A 14549-nucleotide genomic window follows, 5' to 3' on the forward strand; every position below is an offset into this window, starting at 1 on the left:
TCCATAGACATTTACAAGAAACAACAACCATCCATTCATACATTGTAGGACTGTCGGAACCCCACCAAATAGGATTTGTCTTAACAAGTTCAATAAACAGACCCCACCAGCTTTCAGCTATTTTCTGATCGCTAAAGGTACAGTGAAATCGGCTGGGTGCGTTTTATTTTAAAAAAGCGGAATTGGGCGTTTGCATGAATATCAGCGGGAACGGCGATTTTTTGTTTTAAATCAAATGTTGCATTTAAAAATACAAATAAATAGTCGTAATATATAGGTGAAGAATTATACAGAAAGGGGCCTATGGGGCACTCTGGAGATTTCCCAGTAGGCCTCTGCACCCTGGGCCTCTTATGTGGTAAACTATATTATTTTCACACTTTCTCATAGGAAAAGGGTGGTGGGTTTGCTGAAAATGTGTACTATAGGGCCACTTTGAGCATGATTTCTAGGGCCTCTTTTTGGTCCCGAATCCACCCCTGGTGGGCCAGAGAGGGAGCAGTGGGCCTGACAGCAGAGAGAAGGAGCGGCGAGCATGCAAGGCGCCAGGCATGGGCTTGGGAAGGCTAATTTGAAGCAGAAGACATCATTTCCCACCTAGGCGAGCAATTTATTTACTCACTTTTAAACTTTAAAAGTAAGCAAATACATCGATCTCTGAGATAAGAGTGTCATTAACGTGACTGGGGCAGCAGAAAAGGAAGAGAGGCAGAGGACAAACGACTGCCCAGTGGATACAAATAGACCGCCTATGCTGAAGTTACAAGCTTAACTGCTGGGCTCAGCTTTTAGGTGGCTCACGCCTCCAATAATCAGCATTAACTAAATAGCATGGAGTTGCAGAGGCATAGATAGTGTAGGGCCTGAGAGGTGAGGAGGCAAACAGTTAAGAAAACAAGCATTGGCAATCCCAACAGTTTGGGCTTTTGTATAGGCATGGGAAAGGCACTTGCCAGGCACTGCCATAGTGGTGTTAACTGGGTATTAATGGTAGACAGTGCAAAATGGTGTGAGTACCTGGCCATCTAATAGCAGTGCCTGGCAAATGCCTAATACTTTTACACAAGCTAAAACTGTTCACTTTGCCAATGCTTGTTTTTAACAGGTCTTCAGTGAAGGGCACGCACAGTGCTAATACATCGAGTGGCTGAAGGCGCACCCATATAAGACATTTTTATTACTCCAGAATTGTGTTTACAGCTCCAATTAAGTCATTAACTATCAGAAGACTGCATTGGAAAAAACAATGGCAGGCACTTGGAGTGCAAAGTTTGATGGTAAGGTTTGATTAAAAGAAGCTCAAAGCGTTCCCACAAGGAGCTGTTTTGGGCGTAGAGGGGCAGGAACTGGGTGGGAATGGCCATAGGTATTCGCATGGTCATACGCAGTGAATGGGTGGGCAAACAACCAAACACCTTCAAGCTTTGTGCCCCATCTCATATGCCATTTCTCACTATCGGTACTCTAATGCAATAGTTTCTGCTTACAGGTGCCTCTGCAAAGTAGTGTGTAAGGTTGTGTATGTTTACATGGAGGGGATGTCTGGAAGTGCACGCATATGATTGAATCCAGTGGTAATGGTGTACATGTGTGCTAGTGCACGTGTGAATGACAGTGCAGTGTGAAGGTTCTGGGTGAATGGCAGATAAGCTGTATGGGTGCGGGACTGGTGGGTGAATGGGTGTGTGTGTGTGTCTGCGTATATATGTATGGGGCCTGTCGAGGGGCATTGGAGCTTTATTTTGGCAGGAGAATGCCATGTTTTACTGGCGTGTTTTGGGCAAAGCAAAGGCAACTTGAGTGTTATGTGAAGGAGGAGTTGGAGCGGGGAGAGGGTAAAACAATGTGGCTGGCTGGAAATGTACTCGTATTAAGGGCAAAGCCAATATGCTGAGTGTTCTTACATGGAGAGGGCATGTTTACTTGCATTAGGAGGTAAATACAACATGAGTGTTCTTTTATGGGGGCAATTTGTATAATGATATGATATTTATAAAGCGCTTTCACCAAAGCACTGTACAGAGAACATACGCACATGCAATTATCACAGAACCGAAGTTGGTACCCATTTATCAACTTCGGCAGGATGAAAGGCCGAGTTGGCCTTGCAGAATTTGAACCTGTGACCTGCAGGTCACACTCAGATCACAACAGCAAGCTCTCAACCTGCTGGGCTATTTCACCACTAGCCAGCAAGAACATGTATTTTCTTACTGTAGCATGGATTTTCTTTCAACTGCGATTAAGGCAAATCCAACCGGAGTATGTTCTTACAAGGGGATACTGACATATATTGGCAGAGCTAGCATGAACATGTTTTGTTATTTATTTATTTTATTTATTGTGCATTTGTAAGGCGCGTCTACATCAAGTAAATTGTGTTTCAAAGCGCCCACAGGACAAGGGGAGGGAACATAGGATCGGAAGGCAAATATAATAGCAATCAAGAGAAAGACAAGAAGCGTTCCGTAACTAAGCCCTGTGAGCATTCAGAAGGTGCAAGTGCAGAGGGAATCATTATTGCCATTAAGGGGAAAATAAACATGAGTATGTTCTTATGTGGGAATACTGGCTTATACAGGTGCACCAGAATGGACATGTGTGGGCAAAATCAATATGAACAGGTTTTTTTGTTGTTTACACAGGTAGAGTACTGGCATGTAGCGGGCAAAGCCATTGTAAAAATGCCGTGGAAAATGCTCTTGTGCATTGTTTGTGACTTGGCATCTAACAGACTTTTGTCATGTCTTCCCCTACAAAGCCGATTGCAAACTGTGTGGGTTGTTACCTAATTCATCACAGAGAGTGCACTGTAAAATGCACCATTTTAACCCATCATGTTTAAAATACTCTCAGGGGGAAAACTGCCTGTAAGTCCTTTGATTGGTTTGCACTCCCTCACTATGCTCGGTCATTCCTACGCATTGTCCGGGGGCAGAGGATTAGCCCTACTACATTAGTTGCACGCCCCACTTGTTACACAATATTGGCTATGCCTCTGGTGCTTTAGGGGTGAAAGATGCATCTGTTAGGCCAAATAAAGGCGTAATATCTACTCAGCCTTCTGGGCTCGAGGGTAGTGGGGCGAGAGGGAGGAGGGGGCAATAGGACAATAGGCTTAAAAGCCCCTTTCACTATCAGCTTTCAAAACTGCCACCAAGCACCCCAAAAATGTTGAGGCTGGCTTTGCCCCTGTTGGCTAGCCAGAAAGAAGAGAGAAGGAACAGTGAGCCAGAAAGCAGAGCGATGGAGCAGCGAGCCAGCAAGGGGTGGTGAGCCAGACAGCATAAAGGGAGTGGTGGGGCAGACAAGGAGCAGTGGGCTAGAGGGGAAGCTGAGGGCCAGGGGGGGGGCGGTGGACTGGAAAGCTGACAGGGAGCGATGAACCAGCAAGGGAGCGGTGAGCCAGAAAGCAGGGAGAGCGAGCGGTGTGCAAGAAAGCATGGAGAGCAAGCGGTGAGCAAGAAAGCAGGGAGAGAGCGGTGAGCCAGAAAGCAGAGCGAGAGAGAGAGCGGTGAGACAGAAAGCAGAGAGAGAGAGATGAGCCAGACCAGAGAGAGAGAGAGAGAGAGAGAGAGAGAGAGAGAGGTGCGCCACACAGCAGAGAGGGAGCAATGGGCCAGAGGAGGAGCGTTGGGTTGGAAAACAGAGGGAGCGGTGAAGCAGAGAGGGAGTAGTGAGCCACTAAGCACAGAGCGAGCAGTGAGAAAGTAAGCAGAGAGAGAGAGAGAGAGAGAGAGAGAGAGAGAGAGAGAGAGAGAGAGAGAGAGAGGTGAGCAAGAAAGCCGAGAGGGGGAGAGAGGGAGAGAGAGGGAAAGAGAGAGAGAGAGAGAGAGAGAGAGGGGGGGGGAAAGAGAGAAAGGCAGAGGGAAAGAGAGAGAGACAGAGGGAAAGAGAGAGACAGAGGGAAAGAGAGAGACACAGAGGGAAAGAGAGGGAAAGAGAGAGAGAGAGAGAGATGAGCCAGAAAGCAGAGAGAGAGAGGGCAGTGAGCCAGAACCCAGAGAGAGAGAGAGAGCAGTGAGCCAGAACCCAGAGAGAGAGAGAGAGAGCAGTGAGCCAGTACCCAGAGAGAGAGAGAGAGAGAGAGAGCAGTGAGCCAGTACCCAGAGAGAGAGAGAGAGAGAGCAGTGAGCCAGTACCCAGAGAGAGCGAGAGAGAGCAGTGAGCCAGTACCCAGAGAGAGAGAGAGAGAGAGCAGTGAGCCAGAACCCAGAGAGAGAGAGAGAGCAGTGAGCCAGAACCCAGAGAGAGAGAGAGAGAGCAGTGAGCCAGAACCCAGAGAGAGAGAGAGAGAGCAGTGAGCCAGGATGCAGAAAGGGAGCGGTGAGCCAGGACGCAGAAAGGGAGCGGTGAGCCAGGACGCAGAAAGGGAGCGGTGAGCCAGGACGCAGAAAGGGAGCGGTGAGCCAGGACGCAGAAAGGGAGCGGTGAGCCAGGACGCAGAAAGGGAGCGGTGAGCCAGGACGCAGAAAGGGAGCGGTGAGCCAGGACGCAGAAAGGGAGCGGTGAGCCAGAACGCAGAAAGGGAGCGGTGAGCCAGGACGCAGAAAGGGAGCGGTGAGCCAGGACGCAGAAAGGGAGCCGTGAGCCAGAACGCAGAAAGGGAGCTGTGAGCCAGAACACAGAAAGGGAGTGGTGGGCCATAACATAAAAAGGGAGTGGTGGGCCATAACATAAAAAGGGAGCGGTTGGCCATAACGCAGAAAGGGAGCGGTGGGCCATAACGCAGAACGGGAGCGGTGAGCCAGAACGCAGAAAGGGGGAACAGTGGGCTGGAAAGCAGAGAGGAAGTGGTGAGCAAGAAAACTGACGGAATGGTGGGCCAGCGGGGGAGCAGTGGGCCGGCAATTTGAGGGGGAGCAGAGGGCTGGAAATAGGGAACAAACTGCAGATTGGGAGAAAGGAATGGGGCGGGGTGTCTAACTGAGAGTGAGGTTCTTTTTAAATATCCCGGATAGAAAGAAGTAAACCCTTCAGGTTAAGAAGTTCCCACATGAGCACAGTCAACACAATCAAAGGTGCTGGGGAGGTTCATGAAAGTCAGAAGGCATCCATATCCATGAGCGTTTTTACTGACAATCGGGGACAAATTCCACACCTGCTCAATCAGTTAAAATTCCTTATCCAAGTCCAGAAGTTCTTCCTATAGAAATCTGCCAAACAATTTATTTTGCTGCCACATCTAGCAAAAAGATTGGCTCATACCGTTTATGGTTACACCGATCACCTTTCTAAAAGATTGCTACTATAATGGATCCCTTCCAATTTACCAGAACTTTAGCTTACTTACCCACCATCTTAGAAACAGTTCTCAGGATAGAAACCCAGAGATGCATCAGGTTTATACATGCCTTTTGGGCATAGGTTGGGCCAAGAGCCATAAAGCATGTAGCATTAGATAATACCTCATTTACTTGACTGAGGGAGGAAGTGATGGGAATAGTTGCATGCCACTGTAGAAGATGGGATCCATCCCAGCCGTGTTCAGCGTCTTTGTAAAATGCTGCATGGTCGGGTGCCATTTTGAGTGTATATAAACATTATGACATCCTCACGTATGCATTCTACTGACGTTTATGCGTGGGGAACATTATACACCATGTTATAATTTTGTGACAGACTCGGACTAGGTAGGTAAGTTGAACAAAAGTCAGTCTTTATTGACTTTTTTTAAGAAATGAAAAGAAAATATTAATTCAAGTATCAGTTCTCTTTCCAGCCGAGATGACTCTGATGGGGTTTCTGCGTAAACCCACTGGTATGGACTTGTAGTCTCCTCGCTTCCAAACCGATTCTGCAAGAAAGAGAACTCCCCATCAGTCCTTCGTCTCTCTTTGCTTTATATAGGGGCTGGCCTCTCTTGACCCAATCAGGTCTCTCCTTATGTCCGAGGATATAAAAACCCTCCCAAGCCCCGCCCCCTTCCTTCCGTGCTCCCAGTCGCCATGATGTCTCCCCGCCATTTGCCACGAGGTGAAGATTGGGGTTTATACAGTCAGAGGTCCCTAGCTTTGGTAAGGATAAAGACCTTCTAATATCCTTCTTTTTGGTCTCTTTTCTCTGTTTTACGAGTGTGAGGTTATACAGTTCTTTTGCTTCTCTTTGTTCCGTTCCCCGTTTGTGGCGTCTTGGCCCAAAAACCTCCCCCGTTGGTCGTTCGTGCTGCGGTACATGCGGCACGCGCCGGCAGACCCTTGCTCCGTCTGGTCGCCTGTGTCGTGGTTTCCGCGTTCCTTGCCCGTAGGACCCACGCCACTTCTCAACCCCGCTACCGGCCATGCGTTAGGGTTTCCACGATCCGCATTCAGGCAACACAATTTGCGGATGGCACCCAGGTCTGCCCCCGACCAAAATTACTGCATCCTTCAGTGTCTTCCTCCTCCTCCTTTCGGCTCGTACGTTCAGGTTCGAGTTTTGCTTCTCCAGTGTCCACCTCACTGCTTCCTGCGGGCCCCTCCTTTGTTTCTGGGTATTTGGTGTTCGCATGGCGTCCCATGGCCTCTGATGCAGTCTGGCTGTTACAGATGTCAACACATTTTTCTATGTATTCTAACACATACTTCTTGAAAGTGGAGGTTCCGAAATCAATTCTATTACAAGACCGGAGGCGAGCATTATGCTTTTCATCTTTATTCTACTGCTCAACAACAATTCAAAAATTCACTTTTAAACTTTTTTTTTTTTAATATATGCCCAATGGGCTTGAAAAAACAAAAACAAAACATGAAGGGCGTAGATATAAACTCCCCCTCCCAAGAGTCCTAGAGGCTCTGTAGTTATTAGCCTCTCTCCTGTCCACCAATGACAGTCCTCCAGTAAGTATAAAGCCCCTAGGTCCTTTCCTCTTCTTTTTTGCTGCTCGACAGTTAGTTGTTTCTTATTTTATCTTGGATAGCTAGTATGCAATGTTGGTTTCGCTTGACATTTAATACGACTTGATATAACAATCATTATACTAGCGTGTTTTTCTATAGCAGCGCCAGCGCATAGGAAACCTTATTTCAGCTCGCGAGCGCAGTGCGAGGCATTCAGGCGCGTAGAGAACGGAGCGTGAGTATTTCTGCTGAGACGCCCGTGGCTAGGATTTTCTGTGTCAGACTGGCACGTTCAAGGGGAATGGGCGTCCCGCGAGTCATCTCGCTCGCATCGGGGAACCCATTCCCTCATTAGCCAAAAAGTGCGCGAAAGCGCGTACTCCCCTCAGGAGACATCATACGAGCTCATTGGAAGGCACCACGCATGCGCGGACAGGATATACGATCGCGTAACATTCTTTTCTCGAACGTTACGCGAGTCCAGTATATGCCAAGACCCGAACGCTTGAGAGTTAGCTCCTGCTTACATCGAACGACTGCAGAGGCTTAAAAAAATAAAAATAAAATTATATATATATATATATATATATATATATATAGGATACATTACTCACCGTAATCGTATTTCTGATGCTTGTATCTGCTTAGATTCACATGCTGTGCATAGGCCGACATCTAGTGGAAGCTGCAGAGTATTACAGTTTGTTTTTCGAAAGTCGAAAATGGGCGTCGACACAGGGCGTGCCAGTAATACTATCCCTAGTGTGACGTCCACTGTACCCATGATCCCTCATGCGTCTAGGATCCCCAGATTGTGTTTTTCCTGACATGAGGTAGCATGAGGAGTAGCGTGAGTACAGATAGTCCAAGCAGATAGACAGAAAGGTAGGACTACAAGCAACCATGCGCCTTCTCTCGGAGGGGAGGAAGGGTGGGTCGCATGTGAATCTAAGCAGATACAAGCATCAGAAATACGATTACGGTGAGTAATGTATCCCTTCTGAGGCTTGTGGAATCTGCTTAGATCACATGCTGTGCATAGATTAGCGAGCAGTACCAGAAGAAGGAGGTGGGATGTGAGAAGGGTCATGAGCAAACAGGTGTCTTAGAACCGCTTGTCCCACTTGTGTATCTGTCTTGGAATGAGTGTCAATGCAGTAATGCTGAGTAAAAGTGTGAATAGAGCTCCAAGTAGCTGCTTTGCAAATGGTGTCGAGGGGAACATTTGCAATGAAAGCCAGAGTGGCCCCAATGCCTCTAGTAGAGTGGGCCCTTGGCGTAAAAGGCAGAGTCTTTCCAGAAAGAGAGTAACACAGCTGTATACAGTTGATAATCCACTTAGAGATAGCGCCCTTAGAGACGCGATCCCCCTCTCTGCCTGTAGCTACGGAGACAAACAGTTGATCTGTTTTCCTTAGCGGTCTGGTTTTATTTACATAGTATAAGACCGCCCTACGCACATCTAGGGTGTGTAGTTTCACCTCAGCTGAGCTTTGTGGGTTTTGGAAGAAAGCCGGAAGCTCGATGGACTGGTTTACATGGAACTTGGATATGAATTTTGGTGAGAACCTAGGGTGTGTGCGTAAAACCAGTTTGTCCTTGTGGATAGTAAAGAAAGGATCTTGCACTGACAGAGCCTGAATTTCACTGACCCTTCTTATGGAGGTAATGGCTACTAAGAAGGCCGTTTTATAAGTCAGGTGTTTGAGACTACTTTTATGCATGGGTTCGAAGGGGGGGCCCATGAGCTTAGCTAGCACCACGTTGAGGTCCCATCCTGGCGGTGGGTTCGAAATAGGAGGGTGAAGTCTCTTTACTCCTTCCATGAAGGCTTTAACCACTGGTACTTTCCACCACGAGACCCTGTTATGGGATGTGGTGTAAGCCGAGAGGGCTGCCAGGTGTACTTTCAGAGAGTTAAAAACCAACCCTGCATCCAGCAGGTGGAGCATGTATGTTACAACGTTGGAAGGAGTGCAATCAACCGGGTTGATTTGTTTATTCTGGCACCAGATAACGAATCTTTTCCACTTGTCAAAGTAACAGTGTCTTGTACTTGGTTTCCTGGACTCTTTTAGAATGTCCATACACCTCTGTGGTAATTTGAGATGTCCAAACTCTATGACTTCAGGAGCCATGCTGCTAGGTTCATAGAGTTGGGTTCCTGATGCACTGTTTGACCTTGTTGCTGGGACAGAAGGTTGTACCAGGCTGGAGTCTGATGGGCTCGCACACCGCCATCCTGCGTAGGTGTGGAAACCATGGTTGTCTTGCCCACATGGGAGCAACTAGGATGAGCGTCATTGATTCCTTGTTCATCTTGTACACCACCTTCCTGATGAGAGGAGTTGGTGGAAAAGCGTACGCAAACATCCCTGACCAGTTCATCCACAGGGCATTCCCCTGGGAGTCCGTTTGGGGGAACCTGGATGCAAATCCTGGGCATTGTTTGTTTTCGCTTGTGGCGAATAGGTCTATAGTGGGGAAACCCCACTGAGAGAAGAGATCTTCTACTACGTCTCTGTGAAGGACCCATTCGTGTTCTTCTGGGAGGGAGTCTCTGCTTAGAGCATCCGCTAGGGAATTGAGCTCCCCTGGAACATGTTGCGATGACAGGAATATGTTCCGTCTGAGTGCCCATATCCATATTTTCTGGGCAAGCTTGGACAGATTTGGCGAACGAGTCCCTCCTTGCTTGTTCAGATAGAACATGGCTGTCGTGCTGTCCGTCCTGATCTGCACCGACAAGTTCAGTAGATGGGGCTCGAACGCCTGCAGCGCTCGGAATACTGCCAGAAGCTCTAGCAGATTGATGTGGTTCTTGGCTACTGAGTGAGACCAGAGGCCCTGAGCTGTGTGGTGGAGATGGTGAGCTCCCCACCCAGTCAGGCATGCATCTGTAGTCACCACTGCCTGTACTTCGGGATCGTAAAAGGGTTTCCCCTTTGCGAGATTCTCTCTTGTCCACCAGTGTAGGCTCTGTACGAGTGTTGGCGAAACGACCACTAGATCGTCCCACTGACCACTTGCCTGAGACCACTGTTTCGCCAACCATTCCTGCATGGGACGCATGCGCAGACGCGCGTGGGGGACCAGGTAAATGCATGACGCCATCATGCCCAGTAACCGCATAGCTTTGCGTACTGTTATCTGTTGACCTGACTGATAATGCGGAATTTGCAGAAGTATATTCCGAATTCTTTCTTCCGAAGGGAAGGTCAATTCTTTCTGAGTATCTAGGATAGCTCCTAGAAACTGTTTTGAGGTGCTTGGCACCAGACTTGACTTTTTCTCGTTGATAGAGAAGCCTAATTCGTGGAGGAGGTCGATAGTCCTCTGAATGTTTGATCTGCAGATTCCTGGGGTTTCCCCCGTTATGAGCCAGTCGTCCAGATAAGGGTACACTGGGATTGCCTCCCTGCGTAGGTGTGCAGCTGCCACCGCCAGTACCTTGGTGAATACCCTTGGTGCTGAAGCTATCCCGAAGGGCAGTACCTTGAATTGGTAGTGGCGACTGTCCACCTTGAAGCGCAAGTATTTTCTGTGCGCCGGGAGCATGGAAATATGAAAATAGGCATCTTTCATATCCAAGGTTGCCATGTAATCCCCCTTTTTTAGGAGCGGGATTACCTCTTGTAGCGTGGTCATACGGAATTTTTGGGGCTTGACATACTTGTTGGCAGGCCGTAAGTCCAATACTGGGCGCATTGTTAAATCTTTCTTTGGCACAAGGAAGTAAGTTGAATAGATACCCTTGTTTACCTGGTGTCCTGGGACGAGTTCTATCGCGTCCTTTAGGAGCAGATTGTAGATTTCCTCGAGGAGGATCTTTTGATGTTCTAAAGAGTGGACTTTTTGTCTTGGAGGGTGGTTTCGGGGACGTTGCAGTAGTTCTATACAGTACCCCTTGGATACCGTCGACAGCACCCATCTGTCGGATGTTATCCTTTCCCATGCCTGGGTGAAGCTGGATATTCGTCCCCCTACTGGGGTTGCATGGGAAGGGACCCTGAAATGAGCGTCACTGCTTTGGTGGAGGCGTGCCACCTCCTTTACTGGGGCTGCCTCTGCCTCTACCACGTCCTCTTCTACTAGCCCTACCATACCCCTGGGTAGACTGTTGTGAGTTGGTGTTCCACTGTGTACCCTGGGTGTGGGAATAGCTATTTCCTCTATTGGAATTTTGGCCGCGGGGGCGACGAAAATTGCCGTTCCCTCTTTGGTTAGGTGGTTTTGTAGTTAACTGGCCAAGGGATTTGAGGGTGTCGAATTCCTCCTTAGCGTTTTTTAGTGCGTCCTCGACTGCCTTTCCAAACAGGAGATCACTTTCCACTGGTTTGTCTAAGAGTGCAGCTTGTGTTTCTGCTCTGAATCCCGACTGCCTCAACCAAGCATGTCTTTTGATGACAGTCCCCTCTGCTATAATTCTACCCGCATTGTCTGCGGCGTCTAAAGTTGCTTTTAAAATGCAGCCTGAGACGTTTCTTCCCTCTGCACAAATGCGAGATAGCTGGCTCTTAAGGGGTTCTGGAGCGGAATCTATTAGTGCTGCCACTTCTTCCCACTGATGGCAGTTGTAGCTGGCCAACAGTGTGGTGGAATTCGCGATTCTGGTTTGGTAGGCTGCCGTGGAAGCTACTTTTCTACCAAAACCATAGAGTTTCTTACTTTCCTTGTCGGGGGGAGCCTCCGAGGAAGATAATGGGGTTCCAGCTCTCTTGCCGGTGTTAGTTACGACTAGAGAGTCTGGCTTAAATTGGCCTCTAATATATAGAGGGTCCGACTGGGCTGCTTTAAACAGCTTCTCTACTCTCGGGTTTACAGGTCTTGTCAGGTTTGGGTTGACAAGGGATGGTGCTATTCTGCGTTGAATAGATTTCAGGATGGGAATGGTCTGGGCTACTGTCTTCCTTTCCCCTATTAGTTCCTCTGCGAAGTCCCTCTCTTCTTGTACACCTTGTGTGTCTATGTGGAAGTGGTTAGCTGCCCGAGAGAGCAGTTCATTCAGGAGGGGCTGATTATCTATTGGGGAATCAGACACTGGGGCTTCCCTTTCGACTGGTGAGTCCATTCTGAAAATATCTGGGCTATTTTCTGGCTCATCCTCGTCTTCGTCCTCCCCGTAATAATCTGACACTGCGAGATCTTCTGGTGTCTCAAAATCCTGGCCCTCTATAAGGGAAGAGTCTCCTTGGCCTGTAGGGAAAAGGCAAGAATAGGGTTGGACCTCGAAGGGGTCTGAAGCCCTTAATGGCGTCTCGACCCGGGGCCTTTTATTTGAAGGGATAGGGTCCCTTGAACCTGAGGGAGAAGATTCCTGAGGGTTTAAAGCTAGTAGTTGGTCAGGGTGTCTTTCGAAGAAATTTGCTAAGGAGGACATCCTTGACATTACTCTGTCAATGTCCTCGCATGACCAGAGTTTTGAGCTTGGGGTGACCTTGCTGGAACTCTCTATGGACTGTCCCTGAGAAGACTTGGACGGGGAAGTCAGTTCTATTGTTGTGGGGGATTGCAAGGGTTGTCTCCTTTGTTGCTTACCCCCTTCCCCGTGGGTGGAAGTGTGTTTACCCTTTCCCTGGCGTCGAGGATCGGAGGTGGAATCCCTGTGTTTCGAACTAGGCTTCGAAACTGGGCCCTCCTTACTCCCAAGTGATGTACCCTTTCCCTGGGGTGCAGGCTGGGGATGGAAGCCGTGTTCGTCTCCGGACGAGTGATCTTCCGTGATGTTAATGGGCGAGGCACTATGTGCAAGTGTGGAGGCTTGCCTGACGTCGTGCGGCGACCTCGACCGGGACCGCCCAGAGGACGTCCTTTCGGACCGCTCCTTCTGTGCCTCTTTCCGAGGTTTCGACGACGTCGAATCTCGGGTGGGTTTTTTGTGTTTAGCGTGTGTATGTGTAACCCTCTTGTCGCCGGGGGACTTCCCCATAGTCGCCGGGACGGACGACCTTCCGAGGCCGGGGACGTGCGTTAGGCTGTCTTTCGACGCCTTGGTGCCCTCGCCGTCCGAAAGTCCGGCGTCGCTGCCGTCGCTGAAGGTACCCTCCGCCTCCATAGCTGCTAGCTTGGCGTGGTGGGCCCAACGCTTGGTGGAGCGGTCCTTAAGAGTTTTGGTCTTAAACCTGCTACAGGCCCTGCAACCCGCCTCGGGGTGGTCTCTGGGCAGGCAAAGGTTGCACGTAGCGTGCTTATCTACCCAAGGGTATTTCTTATTACACTTGGGGCAAAACTGAAAGGGCGTACCCTCCATACGCGCCTGTGGGCAGCGGGCAAGTGTGTGTAGGTAAGAAGGTGTCTATAACCGAGTGTGGAAGTGTACCACCCCCCACTCTCCCTACTTGTAGGGCCGAGGCCAGCGGCCCAGGCCCGAGCCGAGGCGGAAGCCTCAAGGCCCAATCCGTCGGGTTTCGACGTTGATCTCCTCCCCGGTTCTGCGTCGAGATGCTGATCGACGTAAGGGTGACAAAACGGGGCAAATTAGAATTATTTTAAGTGAAAATATGGCAAAGCCAGGGAACTCCGATGAAGTGCTTCCTACCAGAATGGCGGAAAAAAACAATCTGGGGATCCTAGACGCGTGAGGGATCATGGGTACAGTGGACGTCACACTAGGGATAGTATTACTGGCACGCCCTGTGTCGACGCCCATTTTCGACTTTCGAAAAACAAACTGTAATACTCCGCAGCTTCCACTAGATGTCGGCCTATGCACAGCATGTGATCTAAGCAGATTCCACAAGCCTCAGAAATATATATATATATATAATTGAAAAGTACACAGCGACATGCTCACTCGTGTGCTGTGTATCTGTTAGCAATCCGACTGAACAGCTGCTAACAGCGGACAGCGAGACTTTCCAGGCTGACAGACATGGCCTGTGACATGGAAGAGGAGTGCTGGCAAGAGTACTCTGACCAGGAGCAGGAGCTGCAGGAGGAGGAATTTGACCTCTCTCAGAGTTTCAAAAAAGTCTTGGGAGATTCCCTTGTCAGAGCAGTGGCGCAAGGGGTATAGCCTATTCAGGACAGGCTTCAACTCCTTGAAGAAATATTGGGCACTAGTGCTGGCAAGAATGTTGACCCAGGAGAGGGGACCTCCACCACCAAGCCTCTACAGAAAGATCACAGGGGGTGTAAAGCAGCCCGGAAGAGGAAGCACTCTTCTACCCCCCCGGGCTCTGAAATGGGGAAGAGGGAAAAATCCCTAGAGGCAGCTGATGCCTTTGACAGGCTGAAGGACACGTTCCTCTCTAGATCAGCAGTGCCCAGCCTCGTACCCCCTACCCCAGGGGCGAAAAACACAGGGGTTCCACCGTCTTCCTCAGATGAATATGACGAGCAAGAGGTGAGAAGTCTGTCAGAGAGCATTCAAGAGAAAGGGGTGAGACAGTCAGAAAAAATTGCCAGCCTGGTGGAGAGTGCCCCTGAGGAGGACATGTCGGATATGTTTGAGCCGGAGGGTATCGGACATCCGCGCTCTACGGACTGGACGCCATCCCTTAAAGTGGCGCTGTACATGTCCCAGAAATTAAGGAAGCCATTGGAGAAGGAGATAAGGTTCAGATTGCGATCTGAGTGTCCTAGACCAGAGCTCTCGGCGAAGGTGGCGGAGACCCCAGAGCTTGACCCAAAAATGCTGACTTTCATCACAAAGGCAGGAAGCGACATCGCAGATGGGGGCCGCTGCACACGGATCTTTTTGCCTCCAGGCTGAATGCGCATCTGAAAAGC

The 14549-nt window shown here is 49.3% G+C and overlaps 1 protein-coding gene across 2 annotated transcripts in view; it reads right to left on the reverse strand.

Annotated features, from left to right (window-relative positions):
* TMEM87A (transmembrane protein 87A) overlaps positions 1 to 14549 on the reverse strand; it is a 522872-nt gene that overhangs the window by 338807 nt on the left and 169516 nt on the right. The window lies entirely within an intron of this gene.

Source organism: Ambystoma mexicanum, chromosome 14 (assembly GCF_040938575.1).
Source record: "Ambystoma mexicanum isolate Mex_15411 chromosome 14, UKY_AmexF1_1, whole genome shotgun sequence".
In the NCBI taxonomy this organism is placed as follows: domain Eukaryota; kingdom Metazoa; phylum Chordata; class Amphibia; order Caudata; family Ambystomatidae; genus Ambystoma; species Ambystoma mexicanum.